Below are 6,000 nucleotides of genomic sequence, written 5' to 3' on the forward strand. Positions count from 1 at the left end.
AGACATTTGAGAAAAATAGTTGTTAAGTTGATGTCATTTTCAAAATAACGTGGTTCTGTGTGTGTTTGTGGGTGAGGGGGGAGGCTAAAACATCAGTACACTGCCAGATAGACAGCGCTTGATTTAGTGTACCAGAGAGAGGAGCTAATTTACACATATGAAAGTTTCTCATGTCAGCGGAAAGAAGACGTTTTAACACAACTAAATCTGAACCGATTTTATATTTTAGCAGTATGAACAATCTTGTGTCGTCCTTCTTCTTCTTCTTCTTCTTCGTTCATGGGCGGAAACTCCCACGTTTACTAATGTTTTCGCACAAGTGGATTTATACGTGTATGGCCGTTTTTAACCCGCCGCTTTCAGGGGAAGTATGCTGGGTATTTTCGTGTTTCTATAACTTGATCCACGGCCGAACTTTGACATGGATCACATGATCCATTCCGTGCGCACTTGGTCCTGTGCTTGCGTGTACACACGAAGGGGGATAAGGCAATAGCAGATCTGCACATAAGTTGACCTCGGAAAAATGTACCCTTAACACACCCGGCGCGGCCGGGATTCGAACCCGCGACTCCTGCATAGGAATCCGATGTCGTATCCACTCGGCCAGTGCGCCCGTCCGTGTGTTGTCCAGAACAGTCTGTCGTTATCCATTTCCCTGCCTTGCACTGATACAACTTTCAACGTTGGAGTGTGCATAAAAACACCGACACACATGATTAAAGGATAACATTAACACACACACACACACACACACACACACACACACACACACACACACACACACATACAAATACACACACACACACACACATACAAATATACACACACACACACACACACACACACACACACACACACACACACGCATGCATGCACAAACACACGTGCACATGAGGAAATCTTCTGCAATATACAGATGTTCCAGTTAAACAGATGGTCTTTCCCTCTCTCCGCCAAGTGGTGGTTGTGGCTTGCAGGTACCTTTTGAAAACAAATACAGTTTTGTTCAAAGCATTAACGTAAAAAACAAAACATAAACAGAATAAAACAAGACGGCGTGATTAAAAAAAAGTATTAAGAGACAAACAAAACACACACACACACGCACACAAACACACACACACACACGCGCGCACGCACGCACGCACGCACGCACACACACACATACACACACACACACACACACACACACACACACACACACACACACACACACACATGCATCTTACACTGCTCTAAGTCAAAATTTAATACAGTATAGTAGTACTTACGAGTAGACGGATAAACAAGGTAGTCGTCAATTTCAGTGTATTCTCCCTCTGGAAAGTAATTCCATCTTGATAGCTTAGTACAATGCAAGGAATCAAAGGAAACCAATAAATAAATAAGCTTGCATATAAATGAATGATGAATTATTTGTTTAATTAATCAATCAAAGGTCGATGGAGAAAAAAGATAAACAGCTAATTGCATGAATTACGACAGATTTTAATAAAGGAGAGTGATTACACATGTATTGCGGTTAGGAGGCCAGGGTTAGGTTTCATAGGAAGCAGTCAGTCAACTGCAGTTGGAAGAGTGAAATGCAATAATTCCACAAAACCGGGTTTTCATGAAAAATATTTAAGTCGGCAGACTGTATCTCCTAAAACAAGGAGTTATCCGATTACAATTCTGCTCCCCTAAGCACCGCTTTCGGACAGTCCATAAAACTGTGAAAATCGTGATTATTTGTGCACTCAGGGGTAGAATGCTAACATAATGTATTTGTGGTCATTGTTCTACATAATTAATTGATATGGACGCAGTTATCCAGAGGAACACTCAGGTAATGTCTCGAAGACTTCCACCGATGTCACATTGTACGTTATAAGGCTGTAAGAAATGTTAAGTTCTTTGTACTGGAAACTTGCATTCTCCCAGTAAGGTCATATATTGTACTACGTTGCAAGCCCCTGGAGCAAATTTTTTATTAGTGCTTTTGTGAACAAGAAACAATTGACAAGTGGCTCTATCCCATTTCCCCCGTTTCCCCGTCGCGATATAACCTTCGTGGTTGAAAACGACGTTAAACACCAAAGAAAGAAAGAAAGAAAGAAACGTTATAAGGTTTTGACGTCACATTGTACGTTATAAGGTTTCGACGTCACAGTACCGTCAGAACATGCAGCCCACAAAAATGATTATGATATCTACACAGGGCCGGACTGGGGGGGGGGTGGGTTACAGGGGTTTCGCAACCCCCCCCCCCCCCTGGCTTAATTTAAAAGCATGTACCTCCCAAACGCTCTCCAAATCCCAAACCTCTCCAAATCAAAGCACGGGAAGCATTTAAACACAGTTCACATCGACTTTTCCCCAACCACCCATCATCGCCATCACCATCACACGCACCATCACCACCACACACGCTCACAATTTTGCCTCCTCGTTTCCCCGAAGAGATAATATAATTCTCCATGATATCCCTTGTTTTCCCAGTTTGGAAAAGGAGATATGGGGTTAAGTTGATGCTCAGACCTTAATGGCACCTTCCTCCCCGTGTAAACTGTTCTAATCATTAAATCCCATCTTCCTTGGCTTAACACAGGGACAGGTTATCCCTCCACTTACACACACACCGAAAATCAACTTCCTACCTGGTTTCTGTGCAAAGCTTATTTTTTCTTAAGGATAGTTTGCTTGTTTGGTGGGGGTTTTTTGAGAAAAAAAAACTTACTTGCTTATTCAAAAATTATTTCATAAAATTATTCCACTCTGCAGCTGGTTTTTATTGTTTGCAAATCGAGATTTAGCCTTATTTAATGTGATAGTCAGGGTATGTCTGAGATATTGAACAAAATAGCTCAAAAACAGAAAGGACGGGAACTTTAATGTAATCATCACCTTCACTAATGCCATCGTCCATGACAGCACCAGCTTCCCGAGTATTGTGCACGCTCTCCATCCCTTCATACAGCTCGTTGTTGATTGTCATGCTCACGTTGGACCCTCGGTACAGGTCTCTGGCTGTAGTGTTAGCAAAACAAGGGAAACAGAGGAGAGGTATTACACCACTAGCATATTGTGTACGTATGGATTCAGCCGCTCACTCTCACACACACACACACACACACACACACACACACACACACACACATACACACGCGCACGCACACGCACACGCACCCACAATCACACACACAATCACACTCTTCCATAACAATAATGACAGTTGTACACCTCTTCGTTTCACTTCTGCCTTCCCGCTTCAGTTAAAAATACTGAGAACAAGCAATATCACCCACAAGCAAGATATGGGGCAAGACCATTACTAGCTGAACACTGACTCAGTCAAAACTAAGTGCTATATAGTGCGAATATCAGTTTTTCAAATGTGTGGTTCTTTCAATACGTGCTGGAAAAAACCGTGTGTAGTTGAAAACCTAATGGCAAGAGGTATCTGAATATACCTAGTTGAACGAGTCTTTTAATATCGAAAGAAAATCAGATTTACCTGGCATCCGTGGTCTTCTGGAGAAAAAAACCCATTGAACATCAATAATGCATCGTCAGCTATTTTAAATAAGTTTCAATTTAAGCTTGACTGCTTTATCCCTTTATCAGTTACTATGACAGAAAAATCATGCTTGTTCGGTTTTTTAATTTGCATGAAGTAAATACCAGCAGGAGTTGGAGTTATGAGTGACGCCTACAACACATAGGTTACATAAGAAAAAGGTACACAAGCAACATATAGCAATCGCAAGAAACTGTCATTATAAATAAATTCTATTGAAAAATAACACACACACACACCCCCCCCCCCCTCAAAAAAAAGTAAGTAAGAAAGAAACAGAAAGAAAGCACAAAAAAATCATCACTTGTGCTTGCATGTAGCCTCATTGTTGACCAATGGTTTTTGCTCATAGCTAAAGTGAACAGCAATCAGTGGTTTTAACAGGAGCTTATACACAGTATCACATAAATGAATGGTTGGCTAATGATTTTCGAAATGGTTTGCGTGCCTGCTTGCTCCCTTGCTTGGTTTTAATCAATACAAGCCTGTTGGCAAATTTAATGTGATTGTAAGTAGCTCTTACCTTTCTGCTTTTGCTGAAACAAAAACAATCAAAATACAGATTTATATTTACACCAAAAGGCACATATCCAACCACCCATCCATCCAGACAGACAGATTGACATAATACTCTTGACGTTTGTAGATCTGTGTAACTTTGCAATTTAACTAATCTATCGATTCTGTTCAATAAACCAGATTTTCGTTATTTTGATTGGTTAATGCATGTTTTGCCCATTGAAGTTATTGGTTGAGATGTTATCCACAACGATGGCTCGTACAGCGTTGGATTCAATTGCCACGTGGACAGTCTTGACGTATAATGCATACCAGCTAAAACCGTTTATATAAATAATGTTGTAAATATACAAGAAAGACAGTTTGTTTGTTTGTTTGTTTGTTTGCTTAACGCCCAACCGACCACGAAGGGCCATATCAGGGCGGTGCTGCTTTGACATATAACGTGCGCCACACACAAGACAGAAGTCGCAGCACAGGCTTCATGTCTCACCCAGTCACATTATTCTGACACCGGACCAACCAGTCCTAGCACTAACCCCATAATGCCAGACGCCAGGCGGAGCAGCCACTAGATTGCCAAATTTAAAGTCTTAGGTATGACCCGGCCGGGGTTCGAACCCACGACCTCCCGATCACGGGGCGGACGCCTTACCACTAGGCCAACCGTGCCGGTAAGAAAGACAGAGAGACCAAGAGAACGACAGAGAGCAAGAGACAGAGATGCAGTACCTTTGCGCCGCTTGTATGTCACCAGACAAACGATGATCACAATGACAGCAATAAAGGCCAGCAAGGTCGCAGAAGCATAAACAGCTCCCAAAGCAACGCCTTGAAGACCATCTGCAATCAAAGAATAAATCCTTGCGTTAGCTGTGTAGTAATCCCTGTTTTCAAGTTGTAAATAATGGGTCCCCTATCTGTTAATCGTTTTTCGATCTGCAAATGGTAATGGTAACCCGAAGCTGCGCGTAGCTGACAGACGACTTGGAAAAGCTCCTCCGATCATAAACGATCTTGACGATAATATGTACCAAAGACTTAGTTTAGAACTCGTAAGATGTGTCACTCTCAATGTTTTAGTGTTATCTCCAGGTGCACGTGCACGTTCAAAGTCATAAACGAATACTGTAAATAAAACAAGAAACGAAACACACCTATAGTCGTTTCAGCGCCAGCATCTGGTTCTTGTTGATTTTGGACTGTCGTATTAGGAACTGAATCTGTTGTGGTGCTGGTATGAGCTATTCCTTCTGCTTGGCCGTCCGAAGTACCAGCGGATTCTGTAGTTTTAGAAAGGAAATCATGCATTCACTGTAACAAAGATAACGCAGCATCATAGTGAATAGACATTTTCGCGAGAAAAAAAACTCTGTCAGGATTTGTATTGGTCCGGTAGAGTAAGAGCCCCTTTTACTCGGACAAGCTCTACCAACACGAGGCGGAGCATGTACCACACTTTCGATCGGCTTTATCCTGCGATCGGGACGAACAGCGAATTTTGGTGAGTATGTTAGGCCAACAAAAAAAAAATTGTCTGTTTCTGGTCACCCGACCTAAATTTCGGCGCCGACCCTAAACTTTTTTTTTTCAAACTCAAAATTTTTGTTTTTTTTGTTTTGTGGTAAAGGACAGGGTGAGAAAATGAACAACAAAAACGTGTGAAAATGAAAGTCCGCTGACGATTTGTAAATGTGTTGAGTGTCTTGTCTCTATGTATCCAGTCTCTTTGCGCGATTTTTAAAGTTAGTTTTATTGGTCTACATTTGGGGTAAAAAAAAAAAATAAAAAAAATAAAAATCAAATCCCGACCTACCGACCCTATTTTTTTTAGCCATGTTACCAGAAACAGACAATTTTTTTTTTTGGCCTTATGTAGCGTGCGCTCAATATCATACCCTTTTCTTTCGAAAATATGC

The sequence above is a fragment of the Littorina saxatilis genome, linkage group LG8 (genome assembly GCF_037325665.1).
Source record: "Littorina saxatilis isolate snail1 linkage group LG8, US_GU_Lsax_2.0, whole genome shotgun sequence".
NCBI lineage: Eukaryota > Metazoa > Mollusca > Gastropoda > Littorinimorpha > Littorinidae > Littorina > Littorina saxatilis.